The sequence below is a fragment of the Mauremys reevesii genome, linkage group 3, assembly GCF_016161935.1.
Source record: "Mauremys reevesii isolate NIE-2019 linkage group 3, ASM1616193v1, whole genome shotgun sequence".
Lineage (NCBI taxonomy): Eukaryota > Metazoa > Chordata > Testudines > Geoemydidae > Mauremys > Mauremys reevesii.
The window spans coordinates 175,157,841-175,178,353 of NC_052625.1; the positions used below are offsets into that span (position 1 = coordinate 175,157,841).

At 39.3% G+C, this 20,513-nt stretch overlaps 1 long non-coding RNA gene across 1 annotated transcript in view; it reads left to right on the forward strand.

The window, feature by feature from the left end:
- LOC120400145 overlaps positions 1–20,513 on the forward strand; it is a 197,621-nt gene that overhangs the window by 171,395 nt on the left and 5,713 nt on the right. The window contains exon 3 of the long non-coding RNA XR_005595563.1: positions 15,310–15,371. This is a non-coding gene — a long non-coding RNA (uncharacterized LOC120400145). The remainder of the gene's footprint in view (positions 1–15,309; positions 15,372–20,513) is intronic.

Consider the following 20,513-nt stretch of genomic DNA (forward strand, 5'->3'; position numbering starts at 1 on the left):
TAATGAACGCTCCTCATTAGAGTGGTCCACTCCTACTCATTTTCCACTGTGACAGCTGCCATCAGGTCTTTTTGATATGAACCTCATCCACTTTCCAGTCCAGTGGTGGGCAATCGGGGTAATCTGATTGCAGGGTATGAGACATTTTGCTGACGTTGAATGTCTGCAGGCATGGCACTTGCAGCTCCCAGTGGCCACAGTTCTCTCTTTCCGGCCAATGGGAGCTGTTGGAAGCGACGGCCAGCATATTCCTGCAGCTCGCCGCTGCCCACAGCTCCCATTGGCCGGGAACAGTGAACTGTGGCCACTGGGAGCTGCGGGGGCCATGCCTGCAGACGATCAACATCAGCAAAATGTCTTGTGGCCTGCCATCAGATTACCACAGGTTTCCCACCAGTGTTCCAGTCCATCCAAAATACTGCTGCCAAAACTCTTTCCCCCTGTTACTTCACAAACTCTGCTAGAGTTCATGGCACGGTTCCATTGAGTAAGTACTACTCAGCATGAAGAACAGTTAAATCTGGCTCTCAGTGCTGAAGGGGAGGAGGAAACAGAAACAACCAGCACAGTACACTCTGCCCAATAGTTGGTTTGAGGAGGAATATTTCAATATAGAGTCTTAAAGGGAATTCTCACCAGTAGTTACAAGTAAGAAAAACTGTCTTCATGGCACTGAAGCATTTGTAATGGAAACAACATTTCATAGCACTGTTCTTCAGAGGCTCTTTAACCCCTTTATAAGCACTGGTTGATTAGTCTTCAGTAGAATTGGTTGGGAATTTTTCAGCAAAACCTTTTTTCATTGGAAAATGCTAACTCATTGAAACTGAAACTTTGCAGGAAAGGGATGGTTCTGAAAAATCTTGGTTTAAACCATTTTTTTAATCAAAATTGTTTAAACATCCCTTTTTTCATTTTCTAAATGAAAAATTCTGAACCTTTGGATTCTAAATTTTTTTGCTTGGAAATTTAAACTAATTATAAAAATTTAAGAGTTGAACAAAAACCATTTTGAAATGATCATTGTTTCAGTCAACCCAAATACTTGTGGTTTTTTTTAATTGTCATCTTTCATTATTTTAACCTTTTGCCCCAATTCAGGACAAGAAATTTTTTCAAAATGCCAAATTTTCCCTGAATGGCAAAATTGTTTCCCACACTACCCTTGATCACCTGATGATGGAGGTAAGCTGTACCTAGATTGCTAAACTGAAGCACAGAGAATTAAGTGACCAAGATCATGCAGAGGGTAAAAGGCAGAATTAGAACTCCCAGTCTTGTGCTTTATCCAGGAGACAAATTGTTATTTTTCACTTGGCTTTAAAAAAAAAAGAGAAAGAAAACACAGAAATCACAACACTCAAGCTCTTTAAAACTAAGGAAATACAACCTAGATAGAGCTACTATAAGGAAGGTGCATAACTGACTGGAAAACTGTTCCTAGAGGGTAGTTATCAATGGTTCACAATTAAGCTGGAAGGGCATATTAAATGGGATACCACAGAGATCCGTTCTGGGTCTGGTTCTGTTCAATATCTTCATCAGTGATTTAGAAATGGCATAGAGAGTACACTTAAGTTTACAGACAATACCAAGCGGAGAGGGGTTGCAAGTGCTTTGAGGGATAGGATTAAAATTCAGCATGATCTGGACAAACTGGAGAAATTGTCTGAAGAAAATAGGGTGAATAAGGACAAATGCAAAGTACTCCATTTAGGAAGGAACAATCAGTGGCACACATACAAAATGGGAAATGACTGCCTAGGCAGGAGTACTGCAGAAAGTGATCTAGGGGTCATAGTGGATCACAAGCTAAATATGAGTCAACAGTGTAACACTGTTACAAAAAAAGCAAACATCATTCTGGGATATATTAGAAGGAGTGTTGTAATCAAGAGTCAAGAAGTAATTCTTCCACACTAGTCCACGCTGATCAGGCCTCAGCTGGAGTATTGTGTCCAGTTCTGGGCACCACATTTCAGGAAAGATGTGGACAAATTGGAGAAAGTCCAGAGAAGAGCAATAAACATGATTAAAGGTCTAGAAAACATGACCTGTGAGGGAAGATTGAAAAAACTAGGTTTGTTTAGTCTGGAGAAGAGAAGACTGAGGGGGCAGAACAGTTTTGAAATACATAAAAGGTTGTTAAAAGGAAGAGGGAGAAGAATTGTTGTTCGTAACATCTGAGGATAGGACAAGAAGCAATGGGCATAAATTGCAGCAAGAGTGGTTTAGGTTAGACATTAGGAAAAACTTCCTAACTGTCAGGGTGGTTAAGCACTGGAATAAAGTGGCCAGGGAGGTTGTGGAATCTCCATCACTGTAGATTTTTAAAAGCAGGTTAGACAAACACCTGTCAGGGATGGTCTATAATATTTAATCCTGACATGAGTGCAGGGGATTGGACTAGATGACCTGTTGAGGTCCCTTCCAGTCCAAAAATTCTATGATTCTACCTAAAGCAAGAGTTACTCAAAGAATAGTTGTCCAACCAAAAAATATAATGAATTTCAACTTATTTTATTCTGGAAAAAACGACAATCCATTTCCATTATCTGTGCGGTATTTGTAAATATTTGCTTTATATTTCACATGAATAACTTTCAGACTATGTCTTGTTTGTGAATTATTCACCTCAACTATTTACTTATTTTGAAGTGTGATTATTTCTGCCACCTGATTGGATGACAATTTTTTCAACAGGAAATTAAGAATGACAGTTTATAATTCATAATAATTTAATCACTTCTGTTGGGAATTATTGCAACTGCCAGGGTCCACAAACATATTCATGCATATGCAACTGTCCTCAGAATATTTGTGAATAATAAATAAAATAACACCACAAATGGAAGTAACTAAAATGTGGCCTCTTTGTTCATGGATATAATTATTATGTATATTACAAAAGTTTCTAGAGGGCCCAATTACACTATGTGCTGTACACACATACTGCAAGAGCTGGTCTCTGCCCCCCAAAAGCTTACAATCTGAACAGATGAGAGGAAATGTAGAAGAAGGAAAGTGTTGGTCATCTGTATAATGGAGATGATGACTTGCCCAAGATTACACAGGAAGTTTTTAATCAGAGCAGGGAATTCAACTCAGGTCTCCTGAGTTCTGGGCCACTGCTTTAACCACAAGAACATCCCTTCTCATAAGTAGTTTTCAATATCCAACAAGCTTTATTTATAACAATAAACATAACACACACAATTCCCATGGACTGTATATAGTATTCTGAATTTTGAGACAATATACCAGGATCTATAGTACAAGCTGATTGTTTGTAGATATTGACTTTTTAGAAGTAAATTATTCTTGGACTTTTCTTTTTTTGGCTTAGAACAGTATTTGCTAGGGTGGAAGGACAGAGATCAGTAGTAAAACATTAATCCTTATACTCAGGGTTGGTAGAAGGCAAACAAAGGCCCCTTTCAGTCTGTTATGCTGGAGTCCAGTGTCATGCCTCATAAGACCCTCAGGGTGGGGCAGGCATGCTACTACATCATTCAACAGAAAATACTGGGGAGCTATTGGGGGGTGTGGAGGAATCACTCAAATTCACGTAGAGAAAATGTTTTCATGAATTATTCCTTATACAAAATACTATAAGGTTGTATAGTAAAGGGTCCAAAATTCTACAACCTCCCATGTTAAACAGTGTTTTGGAAATTCACTCTAGTATCTTTTTGTAAGAGTGAACAATGTTTTTTGTTTGTTTGTTTGTTCATTTCTACAGGTAGTATGCTGTATAGTAACTATTGCATGATAGTGGCATTGACCTGGTTGACTATGTACCCAGTATTCATTATAAAAGAGCTGCCTAACTACTTCTTTATTTGAGAGACATGAGATGTTCATTTTGACTGGGATACTAAAACTTTCCTTTGCTATAATTATGGCACATTAAAGGCCTGATTCTGCAGTGAGTGCCACATGGGGATCTTTGCAGGATTGGGGCCTCAGACTTTTAACCTCCGTCCTGTCTGAATGAAAAGCAATTCTGTGAATGATTTCAACTGTAGCTTTTGGGCCTTCATAACATTTATTTAAAAAAAAATCCTTTCCTGCCTCCCTCAGAAGACATGAAATATTTACTGTAAAATAATGCTATAATTTTAGGGAAGTTCAGTTATTTTGGTCAAGTCCAGACTCAGAAGGGAAGAGAATCCAAGCAGATTGAAATGTTGACCAGATAGGAATCAAACCCCAAATTTATAGGTATTGGATAAGAAACTAATTTTACTTTTAAAATCTTGAGAATTTAACATCATTCTCAGGGGTATGCAGAAAATATTAATTAATAAAATGTTGTGATTCCTAGATAGTAATAACATGTTAAAAAGGATTTTCAACCTCGCTTTGATATTGTTATTAACAGGAAGTGCGTTAATTTTTTTTCCTGGGCCCACCCTCATAATTTTTAATCCACTGCCTAGGGTACTCACCTAGGATGTGGGAAACCCCTGGTTCAAGCCCACCTCCACCTAAGTGCACATGAGAACTGGATCCTAGTCGCCTATGTGATTGCTGTACTGCGAGGCTACAGAGTCATTCTCATGCTTGCTCTGGCTCACTCTCTCTTGCTCTGGCCCAGTATTGATCCACAGTGCAACAACTTCAGCAGGAGAGGCCGAGGAAGCCCCACTTCAGAATACCATGTAGACCAGTGGCTAGGGCATTAATCTGAGAGATGGCAGATGCTGGTTCAAATCCTTTCTGCCCCTCAGGCACAGGTACTAGGAGCAGCAGTCTTCTTCATCTAACCACTGGGCTAAAAGTTATGAGAGAAGTTCTCCTCTTTCTCCCCCAGCCTTCTTGCAAAAATGGTGTAGGTGTCTAACACCAAGAGAGGAGTTGCAACTGAGAATTCCAAGCCTCCCTTCAGCCCAGAGTTAGGCACCTAGCTTGGCATCTCCCATTGACTATCTTAGGTGAGTAGCCTCCTAGCCTGTTGGCTTGTGGGAATCACGTTCTGAGGTGTCAATTTCTCTGCCAAATCCAGGCTTTGTGAATCCCAGTGATTTTCTAGGCAGGGGCGGCTCTACATATTCCGCCGCCCCAAGCAGTCATGCGCGGGAGGCACCCCGGAGCCCCGGGAGCAGCCAGACCTCCCCCGCGCGGGCTTGTGGTGGTCCGCTCCGCGCGGCTGGCTGCTCGCTGCCGCTCCCGCGCGGCGCTGCGGTCTGGTCCGCGGCGTTGAGCTGAGCTGCTGCAGTCGCGTGCGCGAGGTCTGACCAGCAGCGACCAGCGCGCAGCGAGTCACCGCTCGCAGTCACACCCGAGAGAGGAGCGAGCCCCCAGCAGAGCCGCCTGCGCCCGCAGCGTCGTCATCGCCAGGGTCGCGGTCCCCTCCCCTCCGTGGACCTCCCGCCAGTGTAACCGCAGGTCCGCGCTGCCGCCTGCCCGCCGCTCCTGCCGCCGCCGCCGCCGCTGCGCTTGCCTTGCTGGGGTGGGCTGTTTCTAGGTGCCCTAAAATTAGGCGTAGTGATGCCCAGCATCACCACACCAAAGTTTCATTGCGAATCAAGTCCTATGTTATTGTCTTGGTTTTGTAAAACATCTATCCCACTTTTGGGTGCTGCATAAATAAGCAATAATCACTTATGGGCTGATTGGAGATGGATGAACATATCATACCATTTTTTTTCTGCCACATGCAAGAGATTTGGAAGGTATGGCCCAAAACCTTAATTGCTGTAAATCAATGTAGTCAATGGAACTATGCTGTCAGCTTACACAACCTGAGAATCTGGCTTTAATATTTCTGTTGGTTTCGTCCTGCGACAAAGGGCCTTTTATTTCATACTCTATTGTACACATTAGGTTATAACCTTTTCAGTGATTTGCCATTTTGTAGGGTAAGTACACAATGGTTTTGTGTGGTTGATAAGGCTGACCACTTTCTACTTCAGTGTATCCCTTTGCCAATATCCACTTCACATTGCTAGTATGGTAGTGTGCAGACCTCACAGAGAGTTCAACTGAGGGTGCTTCTTTCATTTCCTTGAAACACATCTTTATTACCAGAACCTTACTGTCTGAACTTTACTATTAGTCGGTGTCATTACAGCCTGATACAGAAGGATAAAAGTATTCAAGGAATATGAAGAAGTGTACAGAGAACAAACATTCATAAAAATCTGGGAGAATCCCTCCCCCTGAAATATTAAACAGTTTCTGAATAAAAAGGGCTGTAATTCAGACCCAGAACCTGTATTTTAAATATAACAGGTAATAAATTCAGACACATGGTTTAAAAAATACAACTAGCATTTTGAAGTCTGACAGTGTATTTATTTTCTACTCTGAGCACATTACCAAATAAGTATAAAGTTAATTCTGAATGCAAAATTAGGGGCACTTGAAGTTAGTGTTATGTCATCTTCATATCATATTAGTACTCGATTAAATTAGACTAACATGATTAAAGGCTAAATGATTCCTGCAAAGGATATTCAATGTGCCAACATATCTGTTTTATTTTATTAATTGTACTAGACTAACATAGTATGGTAGACATTGCTAATAGGACACAAAGGTTCCACATTCTGCTTTTTAGAAGGAGAGTTGCTGTCATTTATAGTTAATAGTCTTTGAACCCACTAAATTTGGTATAATTAACTATTCAGAATGATCAGTAAACATGGAAAAAATGATGTCATTGGTACATATGCTGCTGTATCAATTATTGAGTATTTATTGTTGTTTTTTTAAATGAGCTGAGAGCACATCCAAATGTTTTATTAAAACTGCTACTGTAAGGATAGGTGAAGGATTAAACTAATTTAGGAAGAGGAAGGAGAACAAATTAATGTCTAGTAAACAGGAGCTTTGTTGCCCCAGAACAGTTCTATTAGTTGCAACTGATATTATGCGCAGATTCATGGAAAGCTTGAACTTCACGCTGTTCAATCCATTCCCATCTACTAACTTTGTTTCAGATGTAAAACTGGCAGCTAGTTGTTGTTGAATCCAAATTTTATCATTGCCACTCGCTTTCAGTTTTATCCTTGTGACAGAATGCACTGTGATGGAATAAGGCTGAAGGAACCGAAAAACATGGAATCAAACCCATCAGAAGTGAAAAGTGTCTTCTTCAAAATAAATATTTATAATGGATGGCCAATCAAGCCAAAGACAGCATTCGTAATTATCCCTGGCACAGTTTGCTTCCACAGATAATTGGCTATCACATCTGGATTTTAGTCTCAGCTGAGCTGTGAGAGTTGCTTTACTTTTTAACAAATGTGTATTTTTTAAAATATTTATACTGAATAAGTTAGACTTAATTTTCTATGACCTGTTGTTTCTTTGTCCATCAGAGAGGAGATCTCTAATATTAGAGATCTGTTTATTTTGCCATCTGTACTTCCTGCTTTATAGCATATTAACTTGAGTAAAACAGATAGAAAAATCAGTCTCTATAGCAAACACATTTAATTATCTTCCCAAAATGAATTTCTCCCTGTTGAAATGCTTTCACCTTATCACTTACCAGGAAAGTAAAATAGCTAATGACCTGTTCACTACCCACAGTGGGTCTGATTTTCCTGTCACATTGCTGCAAATCAGATGTAATTCCGCTGAAGCCAAGAGTTACAGCAGTTTGAAACAGATGTGAGATAAGAATCAAGTTCATCTCTCCACTGACATCTCTGTAGGAGGCCACATCTTATTGACAATCTGATCTATATTTATTTAGATACTCATCTCATAATTAAACTCGCCATTCCAATAAGCTGGAAGTAAAGATGAACAAGTGTGACTTGCCTACTTCAAACACTCTGTTTCTACCAGCTAGAAAGTTATTGGGGTCACATTCTGCTTAGGATAAGCTAAGAAAGAAGCAGATGGGTCACAGAGAAAAATATCTAGTGAAAAAATAAAGTGAAAAAAGGAGCAGAGCAAACAAGCAGAATGAAAAACACATACTCAGAGGCATTGACAAAGGAAGAAAGGAGAGAGAGTGGTACTAAAAGAAATAAACACATTGGGCAGAATCCTCAGCTGTCACCGAGATGTGCTCAGGGCAGCAGAGTGTGGGGAGGACAAGCTTTTACAGACTTACTGTACCTTTTTGAAAGTTGGGATTGCCAGGATTTATGGGTGGCCCAGTTATGCTCCTTTTCTCTTCGGAATGCCTCCTACAACAGCAACTTTGCCACCTGGGGATTTATCTTATAGAAAGGAAATCCAGTTAAGTTTTTTTTCTGGCTGTTTGCATTACTGGAGTGGATTGAAGCAGTTCGGAAGGCAAATCAGGCCAGGAAAACAGTATATTGTTTGTAGGACACCAAATTGTGTCAGAATGATTTTTTTTGTAGTGATAGGGTTCTTCCGTCCCTTGTGCATAGAACAGGTTTCTATTTAACATGAAATCAACCAAAACAAATTATGGAGTTTAAATTGCAGCAGCAACATAAAAATGAACTCTCTTTGTGAAACCTGCTGATTCTCCACCCCCCCCAAAACCACCCCTTAACAAAACAGTTTGCAAAGTTTGCAAAACTTCCAAGTCCATGAGATTTGATTACCCTATCACCATTGCATTGTAAACATGCCTAGTTGATACCCTTGAATGAAAGAGAGTTTTAATTTATAATGTAAATGCTTATTATATTTTGTACCCTTCACAAGGGGAAAATTCTTTGTTTTGACTTAACAAAACACAAAATTACTTTTGTTAGGGTACAGGAGAATTATGGGGCATGTTTGTATCCATTATCTGATGCTTATACGTACTGAAAAAGGAATTCTCACATGCTAATATGTCGTTTAGCTTTTGAAACAATGAGCTTGGTGGCTGAAGAACTTGGTACTGTCTAAGGAGTTCAAAATCTGAATTTTTATTGATAATATATATTAGGAATTAGAGCTGGATGGGTTGAAGGGAGTGAGTTGGAATGTTTTCAGTGTATATAGTGGTTTGTACAACAGCTTTGAAATATCTGTTTACTATTTTTTCTATGGAAATCTTACAAGCAGGTATTTAACTTTCATCACAAATCTTTTCAGGCCAACTTTGAACTTCATGGATTCTATAATATAAACATTCAGAACCAGATCATCAGGTGGTCTAAACTGATGTGGCTCCATTGAAGTCAATACAGCTATGCTGATTAATACATGCTGAAGCTCTGGCTCTCCTTTTTAAACTATGCCTAGTTACTGTTGTCAATAGTTGATAAAATCAGTCACAGTAATTGATTAAATTTATTCATACTTTACATCAGTTTAATGCTGTTACCTAACCCAGTAATTTAGGTGCTGATCCAATACTTATTAAAGTCAATAGACAGACTCCTACTGACTTTAATGGGCTTTGGATCAGGCACATAAAGACTTGTAGCTGAGCTGTTACAGTCACTACATTTATATTAAGCTGACATTTTCCCATCCTGAGTTAATCTCTCAATTATTAAATTTATACCAAATACAGCTGATATCTTATAGAATCATAGAATCATAGAATCTCAGGGTTGGAAAGGACCTCAGGAGGTCATCTAGTCCAACCCCCTGCTCAAAGCAGGACCAAACCCAACTAAATCATCCCAGCCAGGGCTTTGTCAAGCCTGACCTTAAAAACCTCTAAGGAAGGAGATTCCACCACCTCCCTAGGTAACCCATTCCAGTTCTTCACCACTCTACTTGCAAGCCTAAAGCAGTCCATTGCAATTCTATTACGAGAAATGAGTCTATTTTACATCGGTGGTCTTTCTTTCCCTTTTAATAGCATGGGCCAACGCTGGTGTAAAAATATTTCATGTTACTGCATTGCACTAGTAATGTTATATGTTATAATCCTGCCATTCATTTTTCATTTGTTTCCTAATAGTCCTTACAGACATTCAGCTCTTTCAGATGGGTCAGACCTGTCTACTGTGTGCCTCCTAGTTACAAGATACTTTCATTATTTCCAAAAATGGTAACTCATAGTGGTAACGAAGGATGAGCCCAGGGGAGAGCATTTGGTATTTGCAGTACTGGAGTGTGAGTATGGGTATTTTGAGACTAACCTTCACACTTCAAAAGCTTGCCAGTTGTCAGGTTGTACTGCCTGTCTGTTTCCCAGTCTGTTATGCCCTCTGCAGTCTGCCACCCCCCAGCCACAGCCTTTGTTGTTGTTGTTGTTGTTGCCAATAGTTTGTCAACCCAATAGTTTGTGCCTGAAAAATCTCCTTACTGTCCACCAATACTTAAAAGCTATGTCACTGTTGTCTCCACAATATAATTTTCCAAAAAGAACTCTAAGGCCTTGGTCATTCAACCAGATTAAAAAATTAAAAATATATCTTCTCTCCTTCTAAAGTGAGCAATAATAAGTGGTAATTTGCTAGACACTGAGTTAAATTTACTATGGTAAGTTATATTGCTATATTTCCCAATTATATTGAATACTTCAAATACCATACTAAAGTCAAATTTAGTGATACTGTAAACCTCCATTTTTGTAATGCTGGCCACTGTATTTCATGTTAAATTAATATTAAATGACTCAGTTAAATGTGAAAAAACTGGGACTAGAACGTAAGTTCTTTGGGGGATGGATGGTCTTTTCAGTATGTGGAGTTCTTAGTATAATGGGGCCTGATTGTGAATTGGCAGCCACGATATAGGTGATGATAGCTTCACCCAAATCAACCATGTTAAAAGAACATTAAGATTGCAAAATCTAGCACTCAAGTTAGGAAATGCCAGAATTAAGATTGCTCTGTCAACCTTAATTCTGCCCCATTGTGCATATGAATTACAATACAACCTTTAATTATATGATCACATATCAGTTTTGCCACAAGAACCATGCCTCATTCAGTGCACAGGATGGACGGTGCTCACTTAATAAGCAATTAGTCAATGTTTTGTTGTCTCCTCATTATTAAATGTGTGGTGCAGCCCTCATTTACTGCACAGTATCCAAACCTTGCTCTGAAGACAGAATTATTCATTTCATCATGGACTTTTTTATGGTACTCATCACTGTAGTACCTTTGCAGATATTACTAAATATCCCCATTTTACAGATGGGAAACTGAGGCCAGGATAAATTAAGGTCAACAGTGTCCACTAATTTTGAGTGCCCATTTTGAATGCCTAGAACCTGATTTTTCCAAATAGTTAGCATCTTATAATACTTAATGGAAGCTATGGTTTGAACATACCCGGTATATGCTTCAGTTCCAGCGGTGAGTGCCAAGCACTTCTGTAAATCAAACCCTAGGGTATCAAGCTGAGCACCCAGAAAATGGTGTCCGCCTGTCAAAAGTAACTTGCAAGCCTTATATTATCCATGAGTCAGTATCACTTTTGCAAGTATGAAAAGACTATTACCATTTGTACAATTTCTGAATGTTCATCATAAAAGATGCGTAGAAATATAACATATAAAAGCAGAAAGATATTTAGTCATCAGGACCAAAAGAGAGAGTCTGCAGTCATGGCCTTTTTAACAATTAAGTGTGCTGCTTCTGATGGGTGCAAAGCTTTACGTGAGAAAGTTGGATGAAAATACCGAAGCATTTTGCATGGGCAGATGGAGTGTGTGGCCATTTTAAAACAGGAACAAATGTATGAATTTAATTAAAAAGTGATTTGACAAGCACTTGTTCATTGGTTGCATAATTCTAAAGAAACTTGGAACAATTAATTGTTTGAGACAACTTTAAATAGTTTTTTAATGTTTCCTTTTATTTAGTTGTTTCAAATGCCCTTTACAAACTTGAAATAAAGATTCTTTCCCTATTAAGTATCAGAGGGGTAGCCATGTTAGTCTGGATCTGTAAAAAGCGACAGAGTCCTGTGGCACCTTATAGACTAACAGACATATTGGAGCATAAGCTTTCGTGGGTGAATACCCACTTCATCAGACACATCTGACGAAGTGGATATTCACATCTGACGAAGTGGGTATTCACCCATGAAAGCTTATGCTCCAATATGTCTATTAGTCTATAAGGTTCCACAGGACCCTTTGTCGCTTTCCCTATTAAGGTTTCTCTGTTCCATTGGCAGCCATTGCTTTCCCCCGTATCTAAAAAATAAGAAGAAAGCTGCATGTCACTTTTTTACTTTTCTATGCATTGCTGCCAGTGATTGTTGTATGTGTATAAAAAGCTTGCAAATTCACTAAACAGGCTCTCTACGCTCACTGGAATCCTCAGGGTTACCAAGAAATGTGTCTCTATAGCAGGAATCAGCAACCTTTGGCACGCGGCTTGCCAGGGTAAGCACCTGCCGCCTCCGCAGGTTTGGCCGATCACGGCTCCCACTGGCCGTGGTTCACCACTTCAGGCCAATGGGGGCTGTGGGAAGTGACATGGGCTGAGGGATGTGCTGGCTACCGCTTCCCGCTGCTCCTATTGACCTGGAGAGGTGAACCGCGGGCAGTGGGAGCCGTGATCGGCCGAACCTGCACATGCGGCAGGTAAACAAACCATCCCGGCTTACCCTGGTGAGCTGCGTGCCAAAGATTGCCGATCCCTGCTCTATAGGTACCTATGTAAGTAAATGGTCTGGCTTTCAAAGGTTCTCATCACCTAGAAGTCCAAGTTTTGGATGTTCAACATCTCTGAAAATCATATACCACGAAGCTTTGAAGATGTAGGCCCTAGCTAACGAGTTCCTGTCCGTGCAAATAGTGGCTAGACATGTTTGTTTGTCAGCAACAGAGCAGTAGATTTAAAAAAAAATTCTAATCCCCAGTGAGGTCGTTACATCTTCAAATGAAGGGACAAATTCTGCTCAGATTTCACAAATAAAGTAACCAGGATTCAGTTCCAGGTAATTGATGGTGACTATATAATTGAGTGTGCACCCCCAAGAGTCACAGTGCAAGATCAAGGCCTTAGTTTGCAATCACAGGATTTCTCCCACACCTTCCTCCCAAAATAAACATGCTGTAACATTTTAATATGAGTTCTTTATTTGTTTTAAACTGACTTTGAAATTGTTTCATAAAGCTTGTGAGAAAACAAAAAAAATTGCAAAAGTTTTAACAAAATTTTTCCTCCATTTCTTGTAGAAATTTAACTTACATCACTTTTTTCCAACCAAAATGGGGAAAAATATTGACAAAATTGTTCAAACATTTGGGTTTTTTTGTCAACATTTTCTGATCAGCTCTACTGACTTATAGGCAGTTACAATCCTATTGTCTATTTTATTAAGAGGAAGAATAATTACCCAAGTAAAACAATAACTGAGATTTACTCCTCTGACTATATATTGGAGGGAAAATAAGTATTTTACTATGGCTCTATATTGGCTCTGTATTAAAATCCTTCCTGAACAAAATCTTTCACAAATGTATTTAATTGGCTGTTTCCATTAGCTTTGATCTAGTTTAAAAACAAGACAAAAATGAATATGCAGATACCTCTGCAACATATTCACAACTAAACATGAAATTATGCAAATTTTCACTGGTTTTATGTTTCATTAAGTATTCAAAAATCAGGTCAGATTTGTCTAAAGGTAACAAACTTTTGGATTCAAACCTGGCACCAATTTCACTGTAAATCAGGCATAGTTTTTTGTAACTTTGCAAATTTTTTAACACAAAACTCAGTTCATTTCCTAAGAGTAGATTTCCACATCACAAAATTTGAATTTGTCAGTTTCAGCAGCGAGGCCAAGTAGAATGAGCAAAAATACTGAATTCACCCTTAGAGATGGTCCCTATAGGACAAGACTGAGGCAAGTTGGCAAGACTTTGAGAGAGCCTGTATTTCCATTGCACTTGTTTATACCTATTCTGGGTAAATATAGAAAACGTCATTCTCCTAGTCTGTCAATTTAGTAACTTTCAGAAGCACTAGATCCACTTGTTTAATAAGAAAGAAAAACAGAAATATTCCATTATAGTGCTTTAAAAATACAGGTGTCAGCGGGTTTTCTTATGGCATAAGTACTATGCCCAACAACAGCGATGATCTAAAACTGTCAGTTTATTTTTCATGGAAAGTTTTGAAAAAGAGATTTTCCCCTAATGTTCTGTGAAAATATTTTGGTGGAAAAAATGGGTTTTGGTTAACAAATGTTTCCATTATTATCATAATTCCTAGGAGACCAGGTCCCCATTGTTCTAGGTGAAATACAAACACAATAAAAATATAATCCCCACCCCAAAGAGTTTACAATCTAAGTATAAGACAAGAGATAGCTCCAGACACACAGATGGGGGACAGGAGGGGTAACAAGGAAACAATGAGGTCAAAATGATGGGCAGTGGTATAAGATCTTCAAAAAGATCTCACAAAACTAAGTGATTGGGCAACAAAATGGCAAATGAAATTTGATGTGGATAAATGTAAAGTAATGCACATTGGAAAAAATAACCCCAACTATACATACAATATGATGGGGGCTAATTTAGCTACAATGAGTCAGGAAAAAGATCTTGGCGTCATCGTGGATAGTTCTCTGAAGATGTCCACGCAGTGTGTAGAGGCAGTCAAAAAAGCAAACAGGATGTTAGGAATCATTAAAAAGGGGATAGAGAATAAGACTCAGAATATAGTATTGCCCTTATATAAATCCATGGTATGCCCACATCTCGAATACTGTGTACAGATGTGGTCTCCTCACCTCAAAAAAGATATTCTAGCACTAGAAAAGGTTCAGAAAAGGGCAACTAAAATGATTAGGGGTTTGGAGAGGGTCCCATACGAGGAAAGATTAAAGAGGCTAGGACTCTTCAGCTTGGAAAAGAGAAGACTAAGAGGGGATATGATAGAGGTCTATAAAATCATGAGTGATGTTGAGAAAGTGGATAAGGAAAAGTTATTTACTTATTCCCATAATACAAGAACTAGGGGTCACCAAATGAAATTAATAGGCAGCAGGTTTAAAACAAATAATGGGAAGTTCTTCTTCACGCAGCGCACAGTCAACTTGTGGAACTCCTTGCCTGAGGAGGTTGTGAAGGCTAGGACTATAACAATGTTTAAAAGGGAACTGGATAAATTCATGGTGGCTAAGTCCATAAATGGCTATTAGCCAGGATGGGTAAGAATGGTGTCCCTAGCCTCTGTTCATCAGAGGATGGAGATGGATGGCAGGAGAGAGATCACTTGATCATTGCCTGTTAGGTTCACTCCCTCTGGGGCACCTGGCATTGGCCACTGTCGGTAGACAGATACTGCGCTAGATGGACCTTTGGTCTGACCTGGTATGGCCGTTCTTATGTTCTTATGTTCTTAAGTGCACCAGCAGCCTAAATGCATGGCCCCGACACCTTTTTCAGTGTCTCTGCTTCCCAGAATAGTCCCATATCATGTAAATTTAGCCTGTATTCTTTATTCCTAGATGTTCGACTTTACATTTGACTGGAAGGAGTTTGAGTGACAAAGCATCCACCACATCCTTAGGTAAGTTGTTCCACTGATTAATTACCATTGCTGTTAAAAACAAGCCTTATTTCTACTCTGAATTTGTGAGGCTCCAGCTTCCAGCCATTGAATCTTTTTATGCCTTTGTTAATCTGCTATATGGCTATTAGCCAGGATGGGTTAATCTGCTAGATTAAAGAGCACTCTAATATAAAAAAAATCTTTTCCCAAAGTTGGTGTTACAGGCTATGATCAAGGCACCTGTTAACCTTCTGAATGCTGAGCTAAGTAGATTGTTTCTTTTGTCTCACTGTAAGTCAGGTTTTCCAGAATCATTCTTGTATCTCTTTTCTGAATCCTTTCTAGTTTGTCAGCAGTTTGTGGGCAGCAGAACTGGACACAGCGTTCTAGTAATGGTCTCATTAATTCTGTGAACTGTAGTAAAATATTTCCCTCATTCTATTCAATATTCATCTCCTTATATATTGAAGAACTGCATTTGCTGTCTTCACCACCACATTGCATGGGAGCTCATGTTCAGTTTGTTATCTACCTTGACCTCTAGTTCTTTTCTGAGTCACTGCTTTCCAGAATAGTCACCCAATAGTCATCCAATCAGTGTGACCTAATTTTTTAGTTCCTAGATAAGATTTTGCATTTAACTGTATTAAAATGCATATTGTTTAAATGAACCCAGTTTACCATGTAATTGAGATTGCTCCAATATGACTGACCTGTCCTTTTATTATGTATCACTCTGCTGCTTTTTGTGTCACCTGCAATCTTTACCAGTAATGACACATTTTCTTTCAAAGCATTGATAAAACTATTTAAAGAATTGGGCCAAGAATTGGCCTTTGGGACCACACTGGAGCCCCAAAGGATGATGATTTCCCATTTACAACTACTTTTTAGAGATTTGTCAGTTAGACAGTTTTAATGCATTTAATGTGTGCTGCATTTATTCGTATTATGCTATTTTTTTTACCAGAATGTCATGAGGTACTAAGTGAAATGTCTTATAGAAGTCTGTCAACACAGTTACCTTTATCAATTAAGTTTGTAATTTCATCCAAGAACAATAACAATTTTGTTTGACAAGATCTATTTTAATAAAATTATGTAGATTGGTATTAATTATATTACCATCCTTTAATTCTGTACTGACTTCATCTTGGTATTTCCATGATTTTACCCAAGATTGATGTCATGATAACCAACCTATAGATACCTGGGTCATTTTGTTCATCCTTTGGTACAATAGCTTTTTTCCAGTACTCCAATATTTGTTAATTACCAACATCAATGGCTCAGAAAGTTCCCCAGCGTATTTTTTTTAATTCTTAGGTACAAGATATCCAGTCCTGCAGATTTAAAATTGTTTAGCTCTAGCCATTGTTACAGAATATCCTGCAAACACAAAAGGTACCTTTAGGACTGAATTCTCCCCTGGGTCACAGCTCTGTCCAGTGCAGGGAAGTATGGGTGTCATTAGAGAGCTGGCCACCCCCGCCGCAGCCCCTAAAGACAAAAGATTTGCCAACGACAAGTGCCAGTGTGAATACTGCCGACAATGCAAACGCCGTTTGTTGGGGGTGGAAGTTCTTTGTCTGCTGAATGGAGGTGAGGGCGGGGAATGTGATAAGCTGTGTAGTGTAGACATAGCCTTACACTGTAAGTAAGGCTGTGATCTTGGCTCTAATCTTGCAATCATTACTCAGTTGAATGGGACTAATTGCCAGAGTAAGGATCACTCACTGTGAGCATAGTGAGTATATTGGTATCAGAATCAGGCTGAAAATTAGGAAGAATAGCAAAAAAAATGAGACATCAGAAGAATGAGAAGAAAAAATTAAAAGCAAAGGGAGCTAGAAAACTGCACTTGGGAAAGCTAAAGAATGATAATATTATTAATATTTTTCCTTTTTGTTTACGTTTCTTGGTGACCTCACAAATGTACATAGCAAATAGAATAATGTGGAGAATTCCTGTTGAAATGAAATTCTGATGACAAACCAAACAAGAATATTGGTAAAATATTTGTAAAACTTTTTTTTTCTGTTCTACGCTATATTTAGTTGGAAACGTTTCAGAGTAAAAGTATTTTTATTGTCCTTCCATCTCTATTTAGTAAGTTCTCAGTTTCTCTGCTAATTAAACCCTATTGTTATTTTATTTGTATTATGTTAGTACCTAGAAACTTGAATCAGAGTTTACAGTCCCATTGTGCTAGGTGCTGTACAGACAAATAACAAAGAAAGGAGTCATCGTCCCAGAGACTTTACAGTCCTAGGTCTCAAATAAGACATGACAGGTGCACAAAGCAGTCATGTGGGCAGTGCTTAATTTGTAATAAAAGGTGTTGGGGCTCAAGCAATTAGGTGCCAGGGCTCAAGCAATTTTTTTACTTTCATAACTGACGTGGCAGCCCAGAGGTGCCGGGGCTATGAACTGCCAAGCCTAGAGGTTCTGGGGCTTGGTCCTGGCAAGCCCTGGCACAGATTAAGGACTGCATATGGCGTAGGGTAGGGTGGGCAGAGGAGGTGACAAAATGAACAGTTTAACTGAAAAATTGGAGTCTCAGCTTGCTATTTGTCTAACCAGTGTGAATAAACTCTTCACTCCTCAACACCTATATTCCAATTCTGTTTGACTCTGCAGTGATATAATAAATCAGTGGTTCATGACATAGCTGTCTATTGCTCTGGACGTGACTGTGATGTCACAAATTCAGTAATATAACTGTTTCTGCTACCATATGCAGTATTGCAGCCATCTGTGAGGAAGAACCATTGTTTAGACAACAACTATCTTTTCCAGAAAGTTAAAGTTAAAAATGTGAAATATTTTGCTATTATGTACCATGTAGTATGAGCCAAATTTTCAGGTCCAAATGCAGCACATGACAACACAAATGAATGCACATCTGTTGTGAACACAAGTTGCCATATTTGTACATACAAACAGGCATTTGCACATATTAAATGGGTAACCAGAGATCCTCACTATTTATTTGTATGAACAATTGCTCACTTTTGTGCATGTAAATATAGAGCTCTGCATGTGCAAAAGATATGCAAATAATATTTTTACTTGAATCCCCATTTCTCTCTTGACTTACGGATTGGGACATTTTTTTGCTTATCTTCAAAGTTCCTGTTTAATTTGGTTTGTAGCTCACCTGCCGGACAGAAGATTGTATCAGTATAGCTGTGAGAACATTATACTGTATTCACATTGGATGGTATTATGTTCTCATGACTGAAAAAGCAAAGTTCTAGCACGTATAATCCATTATGAAGACCCAGGCCTCCACCATTGTTTGACAGGAAAGCCCTCAGGCATTCGTAGTACAGAGCACTCCATTGTCAGGTATCCTGAAAACAGCCTGCTGAGAGTGAAGTCTCAATTAACCTGTCATTTTACAAACATTCCCCCCACCCTCTTCCTGGAGATTCCCCCTCTCTTTATACTAGTCATCCCTCTGCTTGGGAACAAGGTGGGCTACTAACTATCAGAAAGCCTTCCTTTCTGTCAGTTCCTTGTACTCATTTGTGGATCAAACTGTGCAATAAGGGCTACACCCCAATGTCCATTACTTAGGTTTGAAATAGTCCTTTTACTCAGATAAAACTCCTGTTGATTTTGATGGCAGGTTTGCCTACATCAGGACTGAGTGAAAACTGAATAAGAACCTCAGGATCTGGCCCTAATTACTCTAGCAAAGAAAATTGCGTTGATATAATGACCTCCAGATCTTGTTGCTATAAAATATTTTTATTGCTTTTAATGTTGTTTTTACTTCTTTACTGTGTTGTACTACATGTTGGCAGCTGCACACATGTAATATTCGTGTAATGCAGGCACTGAATTATCACTAGTGAGTGGCATCAACTCTTCACTTTGGAGGTAATTTTCCCCTTGTATAAATAATATGCAGATACATTGGGAGGTGAGATGTAAACTCCAAAGGAGATGTGGCAGAGCAAAGAATAGGCATGGTTATTTTCTGGGTAAGTAATTGGGTAAAGACATTATGGGTGACATGGAGTCAATTTTTATCAGGAGAAGCAGCACAAGAGCCAGCAGAAAAAGATGAAAACCAGGGGAGTTGGAGTAGAGATCTATTGGAAGAGAAGGAGGAAAGCCCCAGTTCCTTAGGGGCAGTGAGTGAGTTCTTCAGAGTGTGTTTGCTTGCTCATTTGCTGTTTTGTTTTCAATTTGCAAAGTCTGGTAGGAGGGCGTGTGTTGTGAGAGAAGCAGAGCCTTTGATCACAGATGAACCTTGATTAAGATCCAGAGCTTCCTTAATTAGCAGGCCTATAAAGGCAGACAACCAAAAAGCCAGCCAATGGCACAGGAGATGTCAAACAGAACTGAAAACGGGAGTTTATAAGGAGAGTTTGGGAGAGTGTGTGCATGTGTGCGTATTGTTTTTTTGTGGGGAGGGGGTGGGTGTGCTGTTTTTTATCTTCTTGAAGCTGTGGGAAGTACATTATCCTGGAGAAAGGTACCTGAAAGGTGCTTTGTTTATATGAAGTGCTGCATGATTAATGTAATGGAAGAGAAGATCCGAGGTTTGGAGATGCAGCTAGAAATGACAGTTCAGTTTTGATGGGGATTTGAGACGATGGTGGTGGGAAGGAGAGAAGAGGCTGAAGGGGAAACCTAAAGACTTTCAGATGCAGGAGGGACCAGAGCAATATGAGGGTAGACTACTGGATGAAGAAAGTGGCCAGAGGAAGCATGTGACTACAAAAACAAAAGGTGGAGGAAAAGACTGGCTAGTGAACAACAAAGATTGCTGAGGAACAGGTTTGATGAAATGGAAAATGAAGGGGAGATGCAGGCAGTAAGAGAAGATAGAAAAGCAAAAAAGAAAAGAGTGAATAGTCCTACAAGAAGAGGGGGAAGAGAATGGAGATAGCCAGAGTTCAGAGCCACAGGAAGAGGGCAGATGACTCTCAGAAGATTGCAAATGAGAACAGAAGACTTGCAGCCAGAAGGAAAAGAAGGAAGGCTGCAGAATTGCATCAACATCAGAAAGAGGTAGGTCTACATGACTGAAGACTACTGAGAAGAATAGACAGGCCTGTCACCAGAACTGATTGGGAGAATTGAAGGGTGTAGAGTCTGCTGGGAGCTAAGATACAAGATATGGACCTGACGCTAAAAAGGATC